Source organism: Lissotriton helveticus, chromosome 3_2 (genome assembly GCF_964261635.1).
Source record: "Lissotriton helveticus chromosome 3_2, aLisHel1.1, whole genome shotgun sequence".
NCBI classification, from domain to species: domain Eukaryota; kingdom Metazoa; phylum Chordata; class Amphibia; order Caudata; family Salamandridae; genus Lissotriton; species Lissotriton helveticus.
In genome coordinates this window covers 210,383,906-210,403,458 of record NC_136062.1, presented here as the reverse complement: position 1 = coordinate 210,403,458, position 19,553 = coordinate 210,383,906, and positions in this window count along the sequence as shown.

Below are 19,553 nucleotides of genomic sequence, written 5' to 3'. Positions count from 1 at the left end.
CCCCGGGGGGGTGTCGGCAGCTTCTCGGGGCAGGGCAGGAGCGCGGAGTAGGCTCCCGCGGCTCCTGCCTCGACGCACTCCATCGGCCGGCTTCCTTCCTTTCCTCGGGCCGGCGGCCAATCACGGCGCGGCCTGGGGGACCACGTGACAGGGGAATCCCGGGCCGGCGCCCAATACCAGCGCGGCCCGGGGATGACGTCACGAGGGTCCCGGGCGGCGGCGGTGAGCTCGGGGAAATTGACGAGGGTTCAGGCTCCCTCTATCCGGATAGCAATCACGGGTGCAAGTAGGCGAAGAAAGCACTCGCTGGGTGTTGGACAGGCCACATGAAGGGCTCGCTCCCTCCCCGCAGGACAGGGCCCGGGCCACCGTCAGCACCATTGCCCGGCCCAGCCGCCATCTTGGACACGGCACCACGCGGCCGCGCGGCCTCAGCCCGACCCCAACCCTGGGCCTGGCCAGGCCCCGACATCCCGGCACCACCCTCCACCCAGGAGGTGAACGGCCCACTTGGCAGGTCAATGGGAGTACGAAGTGTCGATGGCTCTCCCCCGCCAGGTGCCGAGCACCCCCAGCCTCCCTGGGCGCTGGCTCCGCCCCCCTGCTGGGTGTCTGGACTCCCTCATCCCAGACCTCCCGACCTCCAAGAGCGAGGGTCCGGACATCAAAGGGCGCCAGACCTATAACTGAGGCAGCCCCAGGACAGGAAGGCAGTTGTATCCTGGAATCGAGAGACACCGCGACGAACTCATCCTTGACGGACTGTTGGCGCTGCCACAGCCCTGCCTTGAGAACTATTGTCCTGCCTGCTGGCGCTGCCGCGGCCCTCTGTAACCTTCATCCTCGTGGGACCTGCTGGCGCTGCCGCGGCCCTCTGTAACCTTCATCCTCGTGGGACCTGCTGGCGCTGCCGCGGCCCTCTGTAACCTTCATCCTCGTTGGGACCTGCTGGCGCTGCCGCTGCCCGTTGCAACCTGCATCCTCGTGGGACCTGCTGGCGCTGCCGCGGCCCGTTGTAACCTTCATCCTCGTTGGGACCTGCTGGCGCTGCCGCGGCCCGTTGCAACCTGCATTCTCGTGGGACCTGCTGGCGCTGCCGCGGCCCGTTGTAACCTTCACCCTCGTTGGGACCTGCTGGCGCTGCCGCGGCCCGTTGCCACCTACGACCTCTTCGGGACCTGCCGGCGCTGCCGCGGTCTGACCCATCCGAACACCGAGCTCGAGGATTGTGAGCTATCACCGTTACACACCCGTACCCGTGGGTACCAAGACTGTCCCGCTACCCCCTTCCCTTACTAGAGACTAGAATTGAGAGGATCATCGTGTCCTGATCGCCTTGTATCGTGCTACACTACTACCTGAAGTGCCTATAAAAGGTGTTACCCTAATCCTTGTGTGGTGTCCATCTGTGGGGGGGAAGTTACCTGTCTGTGCGATCACTGTGCTCGGCCGACCCTCCAGGTCCCCGTCTAACATTGGTGGCTAGCGGCGCGATCCGAACCAACGCGTACCGTACAGACAGTAACTCACCCTACGACTAAAACCACAATGACGACCAAAGAGAGCGGATCGGCGGAGAAGTTCCAGATGGAAAAGCTGGAAGAATACAACCACCGAGAGCTCAAACAATTTTGCATGGACTTAGGCATTGCTACCACCGGGCTAAGCACAAAAGAAGACTTCAAAAACGCCCTAGAGGCCTGGACAGAGACAAATACCGCAACCCCCCGGGACCCCGCAGCCCCGGAAGTCAACACCACCCGGACGGAGGAACGGAGAACAGGCCCCTCCCATGAAGAGATCCAAGAGCGGGAAAAAAATAGATTACACGAGTTAGACTTGGCACGACTCAGATTAGACGGAGAATTGAAACTGGCGGAACAAAAAATAAACTTAGAACACTTACGGCTCAGAGAAGAGCGAGAGGAAAAACAGAGACAGAGAGACCTCGAAGAAAAAAAACTGGCATACGAGCACGAGTGCAAACTAGCGGAGATAGAAATACGCAAACTGAACAAAAACCTAGGGGTGCCCGAGCAACCGCACTCCCCGGGTCCTACCGAGCAGAAGGTCCACATCCCCAAGGATGTGGTCCGAGAATATCACCGGAACGACGACATACAGCAGTGGTTCAAGGCCTATGAGATTGCCATGACCGCCCACCGGGTCGCTCGAAGTGACTGGGGAGCCGGTCTATGGGGGAGATTCGTCAACGAGGGTCGTGATGCCCTGCTGCAACTTCCGGACCATCAAATGACGTCCTATGACCACATGAAGGCCGCCCTCCTCAGTCGATATGGACTTACACCCGAAATGTACCGCCAGAGGTTCCGCAACTGCACCCGGATCCCAGGTACGACGTGGTTGGAATACGTGAACTATTTCAGCCGAGCCTTCGAGGGGTGGATCAAGGGTAACAACGTAACCACTTACGAACAACTCTTCAATCTCATTGTGTGGGAGCACCTCTCCAACAACTGCTTTGTCGAGCTCAGGGGCCGCTGTGGAAAGAAGAGAGCATCTGGGGATGTTGGGTCTCCCGGACTGGGCGTGCGTAACCACCCGGTCCATGGCCACCCGCACCATCCCTAGACCAGAAGAACCAGAATGGGCAGCACCTCCGCCCTCGATCACTTCAGAAGAAGACTTCCTCCAGACCGACCACCCGGACCCCACCCCAGAGGGGTCCACACAGCCCCCCGAGCTTCCCGACCTGGCTCAGTGGCGTCAAGAAGGGGGGCCCACCCAGGAACAATTCCGGCAGGAGCAAAAGACCTGCCCCTCCCTCGAGGGATTGCGACAGCAAGCGCTCGCCCAGAGCCAAGGAGACACCACCGGGGCCCACTGGGTTTATTGGGACAATGATCTCTTGTACAGCGAACAGAAAATCGCAGAACTGGGGGCCGGGCGAGTGCTGGTGGTGCCCCTCCACTTCAGAGACTTCCTGTTGAACCTAGCCCATGATGTCCCCCTGGCCGGGCACCTGGGCCAAGACAAGACCTACCACCGCCTGGTGACTCACTTTTTTTGGCCCAAAATGAGAAATTACGTATCCAACCATTGCCGGTCCTGCCCGACCTGCCAGGCCAGTGGGAAGAGCGGCCGCAAACTCAAGGCACCCCTACAACCATTCCCCGTGGTGACCACCCCGTTCGAAAGGGTGGGAATAGACATTGTGGGGCCCCTGGACCCCCGAACAGCACAGGGACATCGCTTCATCCTGGTCCTGGTGGATCACGCTACCCGCTATCCTGAGGCGGTCCCCCTTCGTACGATAACAGCCCCAGTAGTGGGTCGAGCCTTGATGGGGATCTTCTCTCGAGTGGGCTTCCCCCGGGAAGTCGTCAGCGACAGGGGTACGAACTTTATTTCAAAGTATATGAAATCCCTCTGGCAGCAGTGCGGAGTCACTTACCGATTCACCACCCCCTATCACCCCCAGGGGAACGGACTGGTCGAGCGGTTCAACCGCACCCTCAAGGGGATGATCATGGGGCTGGAAGAACCCCTACGCCGCCAGTGGGACGTGCTACTACCGTGCCTCCTCTTCGCCTACCGAGAAGTCCCCCAGAAGTCCCTCGGCTTCAGCCCCTTCGAACTCCTGTACGGACACCCCGTTCGCGGGCCTCTCAGCCTAGTGAAGGAGGAATGGGAAATGGCCCCCCTAAAGACCCCTCCGGACGTCTACAAATACCTCCTGACCCTCCGTAATCAGACCCGGAAATTCAGGAAGATCGCTAAAGCCAATCTGGAGGCCAGTCAAGAGGACATGAAGAAGTGGTACGACCAACATGCCTCCTCCATCGAGTTTGAACCGGGTCAGCAGGTATGGGTGATGTCCCCCATCGAACCATGTGCCTTGCAGGACAAATGGACGGGGCCCTTCAAGGTGATCGAGCGCAGGAGCCCCGTCACCTATCTCATCGACCTGGAGTCCCCCCGGAACCCCCTCCGGGTCCTCCACGCCAACCGACTCAAACCCCACTTCGTGCGCTCAGAGCTCAGCCTGCTGATGGCTACCGACAGTGGCGCAGAAGGAGACTCCGAGCCCCTCCCTGACCTACTGAGGACCCGGGAAAGAGATGGCTCGGTGGACGGGGTCCGACTCTCTGAGGCCCTGACCCCAGAGCAGCGTCAAGATTGCCGGGCCCTCCTGCTGCCGTTCGCAAACCTGTTCTCTCTCGCACCCGGAGTCACCTCCTGGTGCCTGCACGACGTGGACACGGGGGACAGTCCTCCTGTTCGACACCGGGCGTACCGAGTACCGGATCGGGTACGTACATGCATCCAAGAAGAAGTCTCCAAGATGCTCGCCCTCGGAGTCATCGAACCTTCGGACAGTCCCTGGGCCAGCCCGGTCGTCCTGGTCCCCAAGGCCGCGGCCACGGGCACCACCCCTGAACTCCGGTTCTGCATTGACTATCGGGGTCTGAACGCGGTCACCCGAACCGACGCTCACCCTATCCCCCGAGCAGATGAACTAGTCGACCGCATGGGGGCAGCCCGCTACCTAAGCATCTTCGACCTGACAGCGGGCTACTGGCAGATCGGCCTCACCCCCAGAGCCCAAGAACGTTCCGCTTTCTCCACCCCGGATGGGCACTACCATTTCAGAGTGATGCCCTTCGGCATGAAAAACGCTCCAGCCACTTTTCAAAGACTGGTGAACCAGGTATTGGCGGGCCTCGAAGAATTCAGCGCCGCCTACCTGGACGACATCGCGGTATACAGCCGCCACTGGGCGGATCACCTCCACCACCTCAGAGAGGTCCTGCAGGCCCTCCAACAGGCCGGCCTCACCATAAAGGCCAGCAAGTGCCAAATCGGCCAGGGGTCCGTGACCTACCTCGGACACCAAGTGGGGAGCGGTCTGGTGGCCCCCCTCCAACTCAAGGTAGCTGCCATTCAGTCCTGGCAACCCCCCGAGACACAAACCGAGGTCCGAGCCTTCCTGGGGCTCACCGGATACTACCGGCGGTTTGTAAGGGACTATGGCAGCATTGTGGGGCCCCTCACGGAGCTCACGTCTAAGAACCACCCAAAAAGAGTCAACTGGACTCCCGACTGTCAAGCAGCCTTCGAGACGCTGAAGGCCGCCATGTGCACCGCGCCTGTGCTCCAGGCCCTCGACTACAGCCGCGAGTTCATCGTGCAGACCGATGCCTCCGACCATGGTATTGGGGCCGTCCTCTCCCAACTGAACCCCGAAGGAGTGGACCAACCAGTGGCCTTCATCAGCAGACGCCTACTGCCCCGAGAACAGCGCTGGAGCACCATTGAGCGAGAGGCCTTCGCGGTGGTATGGGCCCTCAAGAAGCTCCGGCCATACCTCTTCGGAACCCATTTCCGGGTACAGACGGACCATCGGCCCCTGCAATGGCTCATGCAGATGCGGGGGGAGAACCCCAAACTATTGCGATGGTCCATCTCCCTGCAGGGGATGGACTTCACTGTGGAACATCGCCCTGGCCAAGACCACGCCAACGCGGATGGCCTGTCCCGCTTTTTCCGCCTCGACGAGGAAAGTCCCCAAGAAGATGGGAGTTTCCCCCCGCCTTCAGCTGGGGGGGACGCATGTTGGACAGGCCACATGAAGGGCTCGCTCCCTCCCCGCAGGACAGGGCCCGGGCCACCGTCAGCACCATTGCCCGGCCCAGCCGCCATCTTGGACACGGCACCACGCGGCCGCGCGGCCTCAGCCCGACCCCAACCCTGGGCCTGGCCAGGCCCCGACATCCCGGCACCACCCTCCACCCAGGAGGTGAACGGCCCACTTGGCAGGTCAATGGGAGTACGAAGTGTCGATGGCTCTCCCCCGCCAGGTGCCGAGCACCCCCAGCCTCCCTGGGCGCTGGCTCCGCCCCCCTGCTGGGTGTCTGGACTCCCTCATCCCAGACCTCCCGACCTCCAAGAGCGAGGGTCCGGACATCAAAGGGCGCCAGACCTATAACTGAGGCAGCCCCAGGACAGGAAGGCAGTTGTATCCTGGAGTCGAGAGACACCGCGACGAACTCATCCTTGACGGACTGTTGGCGCTGCCACAGCCCTGCCTTGAGAACTATTGTCCTGCCTGCTGGCGCTGCCGCGGCCCTCTGTAACCTTCATCCTCGTGGGACCTGCTGGCGCTGCCGCGGCCCTCTGTAACCTTCATCCTCGTGGGACCTGCTGGCGCTGCCGCGGCCCTCTGTAACCTTCATCCTCGTTGGGACCTGCTGGCGCTGCCGCGGCCCGTTGCAACCTGCATCCTCGTGGGACCTGCTGGCGCTGCCGCGGCCCGTTGTAACCTTCATCCTCGTTGGGACCTGCTGGCGCTGCCGCGGCCCGTTGCAACCTGCATTCTCGTGGGACCTGCTGGCGCTGCCGCGGCCCGTTGTAACCTTCACCCTCGTTGGGACCTGCTGGCGCTGCCGCGGCCCGTTGCCACCTACGACCTCTTCGGGACCTGCCGGCGCTGCCGCGGTCTGACCCATCCGAACACCGAGCTCGAGGATTGTGAGCTATCACCGTTACACACCCGTACCCGTGGGTACCAAGACTGTCCCGCTACCCCCTTCCCTTACTAGAGACTAGAATTGAGAGGATCATCGTGTCCTGATCGCCTTGTATCGTGCTACACTACTACCTGAAGTGCCTATAAAAGGTGTTACCCTAATCCTTGTGTGGTGTCCATCTGTGGGGGGGAAGTTACCTGTCTGTGCGATCACTGTGCTCGGCCGACCCTCCAGGTCCCCGTCTAACACTGGGGAAATGAAGCGGCACTTCACTAGAACGGGGACAGCGCCGGGTAGGCCCCGGCTTGTAGGGTATAGCGCTCCCAGCGCCGGCCACCTGAAAGAAGCGCTCCAAACACTAGAGGCAGGAGCCAGCGCTCCTCGGCGCTAGGTCAGCGGAACAGCGCTCCCAAGCGCTAGGGGAAAAGTAGCAAGGTCCAGGAAGAGCCCAGGGGCTCAGGTGGAGCATATCAGCGCTCAGAAGGGAAACAGGGACCCCAGTAGTCCAGGAGCAGGGCAGGGCCCAGGGAGGCACGCCCTTCCCTGAGCCCAAGCAGCAGCACGACCCTGGCAGGGTCCCAAGCAGGAAGAAGAAGAGAGAGAGAAAAGGGCCCACCCTCCTTTTATACAGGAGCTCCCTTTGTCTCCAAAAGGGGCAGGCAGGGAGAGAACCAGCTGGAACTGGTTATAAGGAATTTCTTGGTGCTGGCCAGGCCAGGGACACTGGACGCACCCCCGGGGGGTGGGGCCAGCCTGGTGGGGGAGGGCCCAGCCGGCTTCAGCCAATCAGGCGCCAGCACACCTACTGCACACATACACCAAGGTCTAGAAGTGGCCCTTCCCTTCTAGCCACACGCATGCCGCATACATCATCTTGTAGCATTCAACCTCACGAGCGCACACATACCAAACACGGCCCGGCACGCCCCCCCGCCTCAGGAACTACCCGAGCCCCATACATCCCCCATGCATTCCTATGGGCGGCAGGTCTCTCTCACCACACACACACTCAGAAGGGGAATCACCATCCCCCGGTCACATATAATAAGCACAAAATCTCAGGGGCGGACCTGCCAGATGGGCCAAGTCCAACACAAAAGAATCAAATAGTGCGCTGAAACATATAAATGGCCAGATGTGAGAGCCTACAAGTAACAGGGCCTGTAGCCATGGGCGGGAACAATACACCAAGAAGCGGGACAAATGTAACTGATGAACCACAGAAAAGAAAGGAATTTTGAAGGTCACACAAAGGAACAAGTCAGAAACAATCGGTGTACTCTCACCTCATACACTGGATACAGCATTATCGAAGTGACAGCGCATGTGCTGCCTAGGTGAGACCTAAAAAGGCAGGGGTAAAGTTCAAGACCACAGTCTGCAAGTAAAGGGCTGTCATGTTTCTATGTGGGGTTCATAAATATCCAGGAGCACATATATCATTCTTTAACACAACGCAACAAGCCACCTTTCTGGTCCGCGTGAAAGGTAAAGGGCAGGGATGCACCTTATTTAACATCATACGGGCATCCTTGTCCTTTCCATTATCTGGTGCACTTTTGGCAGCCTAGCACCAACACAGGCACCCTTGCACCATGCTGCAAGAATGCCTGCATTGTAAGCAGAATTGTTTTTCTGCAGGAAGGGAAGCCTTCCTGCACAAAAACAATCCTCTGAGGCATTTTCCTCTTTCTATGTGTGATGCAGCACACATTGAAAGGGGAACAAGCATTTACAATGCAACGGTCTTGCCTTTGCAAACGTTAGAGCTATTGGCATTGTAAATGACAAAATTGTTATTTATGTGTTGGTTTTGAAAACAGATAAATAAATGGCATTGTGATTTACAATGCCAATAGCTTAATCTATCGCAAATGCTAGACCTATTGCATTTGCACCCACACACACACACAGCCACACACACACAACAGAGCCACACACACACACAGAGCCACAGTGTGAGGGTGAGGGTGTGAGGGTGAGAGGGTGAGGGGGTGTGAGGCTGAGGGTGAGAGGGTGGGTGAGGGTGAGGGGGTGTGAGGGTGTGTGAGAGTGAGGGTGTGTGAGGGTGAGAGGGTGTGTGGGAGTGTGAGGGTGAGTGAGGGTGAGGGTGTGTGATGGTTAGAGGGTGTGTGAGGGTGAGGGGGTGTGTGAGGGTAAGGGGGTGTGAGGGTGAGTGGATGTGAGGGTAAGGGTGTGTGAGGGTAAGAGGTTGTGGGAGGGTGAAAGTGTGTGTGAGGGTGAGAGGGAGTGTGAGGGCGAGGGTGTGAGGGTGAGGGGGTGTGAGGGTGAGGGGGTGTGAGGGTGGGTGAGGTTGTGTGAGGGTGAGAGGGTGTGTGAGGATGTGAGGGTGAGGGGGGTGAGGGAGAGGGTGAGAGGGTGTGTGAGGGTGTGTGAGGGTGATAGGGTCTGTGAGGGTGAGGGGGTGAGGGGGTGTGAGGGTGAGTGTGAGGGGTGTGTGCGAGGGGGTGTGGGGGTGAGGGGTGTGAGGGTGTGTGAGGGTGAGGGTGAGGAGGTATGAGGGGGTGTGAGGGTGGGGCAGTGTGAGGGTGAGGGTGTGTGAGGGTGAGGGTGTGTGATGGTGAGGGTGTGAGGGTGTGAGGGTGTGAGAGTGTGTGAGGGTGTGTGAGGGTGAGAGGGTGTGTGAGGGTGTGTGTTTGAGAGTGAGGGGGTGTGAGGGTGAGGGGGTGATGGGGTGTGAGGGTGAGGGTGTGTGAGCATGATTGTGTGTGTGAGTGTGAGGTTGTGAGGGTGAGAGGGTGAGGGGGTGTGAGGCTGAGGGTGAGAGGGTGTGTGAGGGTGAGGGTGAGGGGGTGTGAGGGTGTGTGAGAGTGAGGGTGTGTGAGGGTGAGAGGGTGTGTGAGAGCATGCAGGTGAGTGAGGGCGAGGGTGTGTGAGGGTTAGAGGGTGTGTGAGGGTGAGGGTGTGTGTGAGGGTGAGGGTGTGAGGGTGAGGGGGTGTGAGGGTGAGGGGGTGTGAGAGTGAGGGTGTGAGGGGGTGTGAGGTTGAGGGGGTGTGAGGGTGAGGGTGAGAGGGTGTGTGAGGGTGAGGGTGTGAGGGTGAGAGGTCGTGCGAGGGTGAAAGGGTGTGTGAGGGTGAGGGTGACGGTGTGTGAGTGAGAGTGAGGGGTGTGAGAGTGAGGGGGTGTGAGGGTGAGGGTGTGTGAGCATGAGAGTGTGGGTGAGGGTGAAGGTGTGGGGTGAGAGGGTTAGGGGGTGTGAAGCTGAGGGTGAGAGGGTGTGTGAGGGTGAGGGTGAGGGGGAGTGAGGGTGTGTGAGGGTGAGAGGGTGTGTGAGAGTGTGAGGGTGAGTGAGGGTGAGGGTTTCTGAGGGTTAGAGGGTGTGTGAGGGTGAGGGGGTGTGTGAGGGTGAGGGTGTGAGGGTGAGGGGTGTGAGGGTGAGTGGGTGTGAGTGTGAAGGTGAGGGTGTGTGAGGGTGAAAGTGTGTGTGAGGGTGAGAGGGTGTGTGAGGGTGAGGGTGTGAGGGTGAGAGGGTGAGGGTGTGTGAGGCTGAGGGGGTGTGAGGGTGTTTGAGTGTGAGAGGGTGTGTGAGGGTGTGAGGGTGAGGGTGTGTGAGGGCGAGTGAGGGTGAGGGTGTGAGTGTGAGGGGGTATGAGGGCGAGGGATGTGAGGGTGAGTGGGTGTGAGGGTGAGGGTGAGCGGGTGTGAGGGTGAGAGGGTGTGTGAGGGTGAGAGGGTGTGTGAGGGTGAGGGGGTGTGTGAGGGTAAGGGGGTGTGAGGGTGAGTGGATGTGAGGGTAAGGGTGTGTGAGAGTGAGGGTGTGTGAGGGTAAGAGGTTGTGTGAGGGTGAAAGTGTGTGTGAGGGTGAGAGGGTGTGTGAGGGCGAGGGTGTGAGGGTGAGGGGGTGTGAGGGTGGGTGAGGTTGTGTGAGGGTGAGAGGGTGTGTGAGGGTGAGGATGGGAGGGTGAGGGGGGTGAGGGAGAGGGTGAGAGGGTGTGTGAGGGTGTGTGAAGGTGATAGGGTCTGTGAGGGTGAGGGGGTGAGGGAGTCTGAGGGTGAGTGTGAGGGGTGTGTGCGAGGGGGTGTGAGGGTGAGGGGTGTGAGGGTGTGTGAGGGTGAGGAGGTATGAGGGTGAGGGGGTGTGAGGGTGGGGCGGTGTGAGGGTGAGGGTGAGGGTGTGTGAGGGTGAGGGTGTGTGATGGTGAGGGTGTGGGGTGTGAGGGTGTGAGAGTGTGTGAGGGTGTGTGAGGGTGAGAGGGTGTGTGAGGGTGTGTGTGAGAGTGAGGGGGTGTGAGGGTGAGGGGGTGATGGGGGTGAGGGTGAGGGTGTGTGATCATGAGTGTGTGTGTGAGTGTGAGGTTGTGAGGGTGAGAGGGTGAGGGGGTGTGAGGCTGAGGGTGAGAGGGTGTGTGAGGGTGAGGGTGAGGGGGTGCGAGGGTGTGTGAGGGTGTGTGAGAGTGAGGGTGTGTGAGGGTGAGAGGGTGTGTGAGAGCATGCAGGTGAGTGAGGGCGAGGGTGTGTGAGTGTTAGAGGGTGTGTGAGGGTGAGGGGATGTGTGAGAGTGTGAGGGTGAGTGAGGGTGAGGGTTTGTGAGGGTTAGAGGGTGTGTGAGGGTGAGGGGGTGTGTGAGGGTGAGGGTGTGAGGGTGAGGGGTGTGAGGGTGAGTGGGTATGAGGGTGAAGGTGAGGGTGTGTGAGGGTGAAAGTGTGTGTGAGGGTGAGAGGGTGTGTGAGGGTGAGGGTGTGAGGGTGAGGGGGTGTGAGGGTGAGGGTGTGTGAGAGTGAGGGTGTGTGAGGGTAAGAGGTTGTGTGAGGGTGAAAGTGTGTGTGAGGGTGAGAGGGTGTGTGAGGGCGAGGGTGTGAGGGTGAGGGGGTGTGAGGGTGGGTGAGGTTGTGTGAGGGTGAGAGGGTGTGTGAGGGTGAGGATGTGAGGGTGAGGGGGGTGAGGGAGAGGGTGAGAGGGTGTGTGAGGGTGTGTGAGGGTGATAGGGTCTGTGAGGGTGAGGGGGAGAGGGAGTCTGAGGGTGAGTGTGAGGGGTGTGTGCGAGGGGGTGTGAGGGTGAGGGGTGTGAGGGTGTGTGAGGGTGAGGAGGTGTGAGGGTGGGGCGGTGTGAGGGTGAGGGTGTGTGAGGGTGAGGGTGTATGATGGTGAGGGTGTGGGGTGTGAGGGTGTGAGAGTGTGTGAGGGTGTGTGAGGGTGAGAGGGTGTGTGAGGGTGTGTGTGAGAGTGAGGGGGTGTGAGGGTGAGGGGGTGATGGGGTGTGAGGCTGAGGGTGTGTGATCATGAGTGTGTGTGTGAGTGTGAGGTTGTGAGGGTGAGAGGGTGAGGGGTGTGAGGCTGAGGGTGAGAGGGTGTGTGAGGGTGAGGGTGAGGGGGTGCGAGGGTGTGTGAGGGTGTGTGAGAGTGAGGGTATGTGAGGGTGAGAGGGTGTGTGAGAGCATGCAGGTGAGTGAGGGCGAGGGTGTGTGAGTGTTAGAGGGTGTGTGAGGGTGAGGGGATGTGTGAGAGTGTGAGGGTGAGTGAGGGTGAGGGTTTGTGAGGGTTAGAGGGTGTGTGAGGGTGAGGGGGTGTGTGAGGGTGAGGGTGTGAGGGTGAGGGGTGTGAGGGTGAGTGGGTATGAGGGTGAAGGTGAGGGTGTGTGAGGGTGAAAGTGTGTGTGAGGGTGAGAGGGTGTGTGAGGGTGAGGGTGTGAGGGTGAGAGGGGATGAGGGTGTGTGAGGCTGAGGGGGTGTGAGGGTGTTTGAGTGTGAGAGGGTGTGTGAGGGTGTGAGGGTGAGGGTGTGTGAGGGCGAGTGAGGGTGAGGGTGTGAGTGTGAGGGGGTATGAGGGCGAGGGATGTGAGGGTGAGGGGGTGTGAGGGTGAGGGTGAGTGAGGGTGAGAGGGTGTGTGAGGGTGAGAGGGAGTGTGAGGGTGAGAGGGTGTGTGAGGGTGAGGGGGTGTGTGAGGGTAAGGGGGTGTGAGGGTGAGTGGATGTGAGGGTAAGGGTGTGTGAGAGTGAGGGTGTGTGAGGGTAAAAGGTTGTGTGAGGGTGAAAGTGTGTGTGAGGGTGAGAGGGTGTGTGAGGGCGAGGGTGTGAGGGTGAGGGGGTGTGAGGGTGGGTGAAGTTGTGTGAGGGTGAGAGGGTGTGTGAGGGTGAGGATGTGAGGGTGAGGGGGTGAGGGAGAGGGTGAGAGGGTGTGTGAGGGTGTGTGAGGGTGACAGGGTCTGTGAGGGTGAGGGGGTGAGGGGGTGTGAGGGTGAGTGTGAGGGTGTGTGAGGGTGAGGAGGTATGAGGGTGAGGGGGTGTGAGGGTGGGGCGGTGTGAGGGTGAGGGTGTGTGAGGGTGAGGGTGTGTGATGGTGAGGGTGTGGGGTGTGAGGGTGTGAGAGTGTGTGAGGGTGTGTGAGGGTGAGAGGGTGTGTGAGGGTGTGTGTGAGAGTGAGGGGGTGTGAGGGTGAGGGGGTGATGGGGTGTGAGGGTGAGGGTGTGTGATCATGAGTGTGTGTGTGAGTGTGAGGTTGTGAGGGTGAGAGGGTGAGGGGGTGTGAGGCTGAGGGTGAGAGGGTGTGTGAGGGTGAGGGTGAGGGGGTGCGAGGGTGTGTGAGGGTGTGTGAGAGTGAGGGTGTGTGAGGGTGAGAGGGTGTGTGAGAGCATGCAGGTGAGTGAGGGCGAGGGTGTGTGAGGGTTAGAGGGTGTGTGAGGGTGAGGGTGCGTGTGAGGGTGAGGGTGTGATGGTGAGGGGGTGTGAGGGTGAGAGGGTGTGAGAGTGAGGGTGTGAGGGTGAGGGGGTGTGAGAGTGAGGGTGTGAGGGAGTGTGAGGTTGAGGGGGTGTGAGGGTGAGGGTGAGAGGGTGTGTGAGGGTGAGTGTGTGAGGGTGAGAGGTCGTGCGAGGGTGAAAGGGTGTGTGAGGGTGAGGGTGTGTGTGAGTGTGAGGGGTGTGAGAGTGAGGGGGTGTGAGGGTGAGGGTGTGTGAGCATGAGAGTGTGGGTGAGGGTGAAGGTGTGGGGTGAGAGGGTTAGGGGGTGTGAAGCTGAGGGTGAGAGGGTGTGTGAGGGTGAGGGGGAGCGAGGGTGAGAGGGTGTGTGAGAGTGTGAGGGTGAGTGCGGGTGAGGGTGAGTGAGGGTGAGGGTTTGTGAGGGTTAGAGGGTGTGTGAGGGTGAGGGGGGGTGTGAGGGTGAGGGTGTGAGGATGAGGGGTTGAGGGTGAGTGGGTGTGAGGGTGAAGGTGAGGGTGTGTGAGGGTGAAAGTGTGTGTGAGGGTGAGAGGGTGTGTGAGGGTGTGAGGGTGAGAGGGTGAGGGTGTGTGAGGCTGAGGGGGTGTGAGGGTGTTTGAGTGTGAGAGGGTGTGTGAGGGTGTGAGGGTGAGGGTGTGTGAGGGTGAGTGAGGGTGAGGGTGTGAGTGTGAGGGGGTTTGAGGGTGAGGGATGTGAGGGTGAGGGGGTGTGAGGCTGAGGGTGTGTGAGCATGAGAGTGTGGGTGAGGGTGAAGGTGTGGGGTGAGAGGGTTAGGGGGTGTGAAGCTGAGGGTGAGAGGGTGTGTGAGGGTGAGGGTGAGGGGGAGTGAGGGTGTGCGAGGGTGAGAGGGTGTGTGAGAGTGTGAGGGTGAGTGCGGGTGAGGGTGAGTGAGGGTGAGGGTTTGTGAGGGTTAGAGGGTGTGTGAGGGTGAGGGGGGGTGTGAGGGTGTGAGGATGAGGGGTGTAAGGGTGAGTGGGTGTGAGGGTGAAGGTGAGGGTGTGTGAGGGTGAAAGTGTGTGTGAGGGTGAGAGGGTGTGTGAGGGTGAGGGTGTGAGGGTGAGAGGGTGAGGGTGTGTGAGGCTGAGGGGGTGTGAGGGTGTTTGAGTGTGAGAGGGTGTGTGAGGGTGTGAGGGTGAGGGTGTGTGAGGGTGAGTGAGGGTGAGGGTGTGAGTGTGAGGGGGTATGAGGGTGAGGGATGTGAGGGTGAGGGGGTGTGAGGGTGTTATGTTATGTTATGTTATAATGATTTATTGTGCGCACAGCTACTCCAGCCAAGGAGCGTCCCAGCGCATAGACAAGGAGAAACATAACACAACAGAAAGAGGTAAGACAGAAAAGGGACAGCTAAAACAAAAAAGTTTTTATTGTTCTCCGGAAGGTCATGAGGTCCTCTAGTAGGCGGATTTCAACTGGGAGAGAGTTCCAAGACAACGCAGCCTTTACTCTGAAGGAGCGACCCCCCATAAGACTGAGTCTGAATCTAGGGACTACAGCAAGGGCTTGGCCCTGAGAGCGGAGGGTGCGAGTGGGGACATAAAAAGAAAGACAGCTGGACAAGATGTCGGGGCCTATCCCTCTCAAAATCTTAAAGGTCAAACAAAGGACCTTAAAGAGAATACGCTTCCTCACTGGGAGCCAGTGTAGGGAGCGAAGGACACTCGCCACCGGGCAAAATCTGGGCAGACCGACAATCGCTCTCGCCGCAGCATTTTGAACCCTTTGCAGGCGAGTTAACTCAGCCTGATTGGCCCCAACCAGGAGAGAGCTTGCGTAATCCAGGCGAGAGATGATAGTTGCCTGGACCACTAGCTGTCTGGTTGGGGCATCGAAGAATTTTAATACTGGTCTTAGGCATCTCAACAGACCAAAGCAGCACGCTGCTGTCTTTTTGGTGTGTCCTACAAATGTAAGGCCCGTATCCAGCCAGACCCCCAGGTTTTTCACCTCCGACACCGAGGGTGAGGGGGTGTGAGGGTGAGAGGGTGTGTGAGGGTGAGAGGGTGTGTGAGGATGAGAGGGTGAGGGGGTGTGAGGGTGAGGGAGTTTGAGGGTAGGTGAGGTTGTGAGAGGGTGAGAGGGTGTGTGAAGGTGAGGGTGTGAGGGCATGAGGGTGAGAGGGTGTGTGATGGTGAGAGGGTGCGTTAGAGTGAGAGGGTGCATGAGGGTGAGAGGGTGTGTGAGGGTGAGAGGGTGTGTAAGTGTGGGTGGGTGAGGGTGAGAGGGTGTGTGAGGGTGAGAGGGTGGGTGAGGGTGAGAGGGTGAGTGAGGGTGAGAGTGTGGGTGACGGTGGGTGAGAGGGTGAATGAGAGGGTAAGTGAGGGTGAGAGGTTGAGTGAGGGTGAGAGGGTGAGGGTGAGGGGGTGAGAGGGTGAGGGTGTGTGAGGGTGAGGGGGTGTGAGGGTGAGAGGGTGAGGGTGAGGGTGTGTGAGGGTGTGTGAGGGTGAGGGTGTGTGAGGGTGAGGGTGAGAGGGTGGGTGAGGGTGATAGGGTGAGTGAGGGTGAGAGGGTGGGTGAGGGTGAGAGGGTGGGTGAGGTTGTGTGAGGGTGAGGGTGTGTGATTGTGTGAGTGTGAGAGTGTGAGGGTGAGAGGGTGTGAGAGGGTGTGTGATGGTGAGAGGGTGTGTGAGGGTAAGAGGGTGTGTGAGGTTGAGAGGATGTGTGAGGGTGAGAGGGTGTGTGAGGGTGAGAGGGTGGGTGACGGTGGGTGAGAGGGTGAATGAGAGGGTAAGTGAGGGTGTGTGAGGGTGAGAGGGTGGGTGAGGGTGAGAGGGTGTGTGAGGGTGAGCAGGTGGGTGAGGGTGAGAGTGTGGGTGACGGTGGGTGAGAGGGTGAATGAGAGGGTAAGTGAGGGTGAGAGGTTGAGTGAGGGAGAGAGGTTGAGTGAGGGTGAGAGGGCGAGGGTGAGGGGGTGAGAGGGTGAGGGGGTGTGAGGGTGAGGGGGTGTGAGGGTGAGAGGGTGAGGGTGAGGGTGTGTGAGGGTGAGGGTGTGTGAGGGTGAGGGTGAGAGGGTGGGTGAGGGTGAGAGGGTGAGTGACGGTGGGTGAGAGGGTGAATGAGAGGGTAAGTGAGGGTGAGAGGTTGAGTGAGGGTGAGAGGGTGAGGGTGAGGGTGTGTGAGGGGGTGTGAGGGTGAGGGTGAGAGGGTGGGTCAGGGTTTGAGGGTGAGTGAGGGTGAGAGGGTGGGTGAGAGTGAGAGGGTGGGTGAGGTTGTGTGAGGGTGAGGGTGTGTGAGTGTGTGAGTGTGAGAGTGTGAGGGTGAGAGGGTGTGAGAGGGTGTGTGATGGTGAGAGGGTGAGAGGGTGTGTGAGGGTGAGAGGGTGTGTGAGGTTGAGAGGATGTGTAAGGGTGAGAGGGTGTGTGAGGGTGAGGGTGGGAGACGGTGGGTGAGAGGGTGAATGAGAGGGTAAGTGAGGGTGTGTGAGGGTGAGAGAATGGGTGAGAGTGAGAGGGTGTGTGAGGGTGGGTGAGGGTGAGCGGGTGGGTGAGGGTGAGAGGGTGAGTGATGGTGAGAGGGTGGGTGACGGTGGGTAAGAGGGTGAATGAGAGGGTAAGTGAGGGTGAGAGGGTGAGGGTGAGGGGGTGAGAGGGTGAGGGGGTGTGAGGGTGAGGGTGAGGGGGTGTGAGGGTGAGAGGGTGAGGGTGTGTGAGAGTGTGTGAGGGTGAGGGTGTGTGAGGGTGAGGGTGTGAGGGTGGGTGAGGGTGAGAGGGTGAGTGAGGGTGAGAGGGTGGGTGAGGGTGGGAGGGTGGGTGAGGGTGGGTAAGAGGGTGAGTGAAAGGGTGAGTGAGGGTGAGAGGGTGATTGAGGGTGAGAGGGTGATTGAGGGTGAGGGGGTGTGAGGGTGAGAGGGTGAGGGGGTGTGAAGGTGAGAGGATGGGTGAGGGTGAGAGGGTGAGAGGGTGAGTGAGGGTGAGAGGGTGGGTGAGGGTGAGAGGGTGGCTGAGGGTGGGTGAGAGGGTGAGTGAGAGAGTCAGTGAGGGTGAGTGAGGGTGAGAGGGTGAGGGGGTGTGAGGGTGAGAGGGTGAGGGGGTGAGGATGAGGGGGTGTGAGAGGGTGGGTGAGAGGGTGAGTGACAGGGTGAGTGAGGGTGAGAGGGTGAGTGAAGGTGAGAGGGTGTGAGAGTGAGATCGTGAGGAGTTGTGAGGATGAGGGTGTGTGAGGGTGAGAGGGTGAGGGGGTGTGAGGGTGTGTGAGGGTGAGTGTGTGTGAGTGTGAGGGTGTGTGGGTGTGTGAGGGTGAGAGTGAGGGTGAGAGGGTGAGGTGGTGGTTGTGGTGGTGGTCACCCACTTACCGTTCACGTCCGCAGCAGTCGTTCCTTCATCTCACGGGTGGGGTGCGGCCGCACACAGGACTGTCGGTTCGGCAGAAGAGGGGGTCCCATGCGTCCCTTAAACCCCGTTTTAAGAAGGCTCCACAAACTCCTATTGGGCCAGGAAGAGGCTTCCTTCTCCGGGCGGCAGCGTTGTCTGTGACAAGAAGGGTGAAAACAAGTGCTCAGAACAAGCTTTTAGAGCCGTCCTTTTCAGACTGCTTGGCCTGACTTACTGGTGGCGTAGAAGCTGGCTTATCTTCTTTATGGGGCCATCTGTTGGCCCCATAAAGAAGATAAGAAAGCTTTTACACCAGCAGGAAGTCAAGTCAGCCAGTCTGAAAAGGACGGGTGTTAGACGGGGACCCGGAGGGTCGGCCGAGTACAGGGGGGAGAGGCCTCCGGTGAGGGTCCTCCCCGGTAATCGTACAGACAGGTAACTTCCCCCCCACAGATAGACACCACACAGGGACGCGTTCTTCACACTTTTATATTTCTTAAGAGCAAGGTAATTGACGGTACAGCAGGACCAGGATACGAGGACCCTGTCAATTCTAGTCTCTTTGGGGGGAAGGGTAGCGGGACAGTCTCAGTACCGGACCGGTACGGGGGTAGCAGGTGTGGAGCTCACAATCCTCGAGCTGATGGTTCGTAAGTAGGGGCCGCGGCAGTGCCAGCAGGCCTTCGGGATGGTTCACGAAAGGATGAGCCGCGGCAGCGCCAGCAGGCCTTCAAGATGGTTCACGAAAGGATGGGCCGCGGCAGCGCCAGCAGGCCTTCAAGATGGTTCACGAAAGGATGAGCCGCAGCAGCGCCAGCAGGCCTTCAAGATGGTTCATGAAAGGATGGGCCGCGGCAGCGCCAGCAGGCCTTCAAGATGGTTCACGAAAGGATGAGCCGCGGCAGCGCCAGCAGGCCTTCAAGATGAGTTCGTCTCGGTGTCTCTCGACTCCAGGATCCAACTGCCTTCCTGCTCTGGAGCTGCCCCAGTTATAGGCCTGGCGCCCTTTGATGTCCGGACCCTCGCACTTGGAGGTCGGGGGGTCCGGGATGAGGGAGTCCAGACACCCAGCAGGGGGGTGGAGCCAGCGCCCAGGGAGGCTGGGGCGATCGACACCTGGCGGAGGGGAGCCGTTGACACTCCTTCTCCCATTGACCTGCCAAGTGGTCTCTTTACCCCCTGGGTGGAGGGTGGTGCCTCGATGTCGGGGCCTGGCTGGGCCCGAGGCCGAGGTCGACCCGAGGCCACGAGGCCTGGTCGAGTAGTGTCCAAAATGGCGGCTGGGCCGGGGACAGGGATTCTGGAAAGGACCCGGGCCAGCCGATACGGTGGTGTTCAGGAGCCAGGGTTCCGTCGGGGAAGGGCCGGAGGTTGCCCCGGCGGGCTGCGGGGGTGGTTCTTGTCCGGGGAGCAGGAGGAGCAGGGGTCCGCGACCCGCCATGCGGGGAGGGGACAGCCTGGCGACCCGCCATGCGGGGAGGGGACAGCCTGGCCACGAGGCCTGTCCAACATGCGTCCCCCCCAGCTGAAGGCAGGGAGAGTCAGCCATCCGCTTGGGTACTCTCCTCGCCGAGGCGGAAGAAGCGGGACAGGCCGTCTGCGTTGGCGTGATCTTGGCCTGGGCGGTGCTCCACAGTGAAGTCCATTCCCTGCAGGGAGATGGACCAACGCAACAGCTTCGGGTTTTCTCCCCGCATCTGCATCAGCCATTGCAGGGGTCGGTGATCTGTTTGTACCCGGAAGTGGGTACCGAAGAGATAGGGCCGGAGCTTCTTGAGGGCCCATACTACGGCGAAGGCCTCCCGCTCGATGGTGCTCCAGCGCTGTTCTCGGGCCAGCAGGCGTCGGCTGATGAAGACCACTGGCTGATCGACCCCCTCGGTGTTGAGTTGGGAGAGGACGGCCCCTATGCCATGATCTGAGGCGTCCGTCTGCACTATGAATTCCCGGCTGTAGTCGGGGGCTTGGAGTACGGGGGCGGTGCACATGGCGGACTTCAGGTTCTCAAAGGCCGTCTGACATTCCGGCGTCCAGTTGACTTTCTGGGGGTTCTTTTTGGATGTGAGTTCTGTGAGGGGCCCTA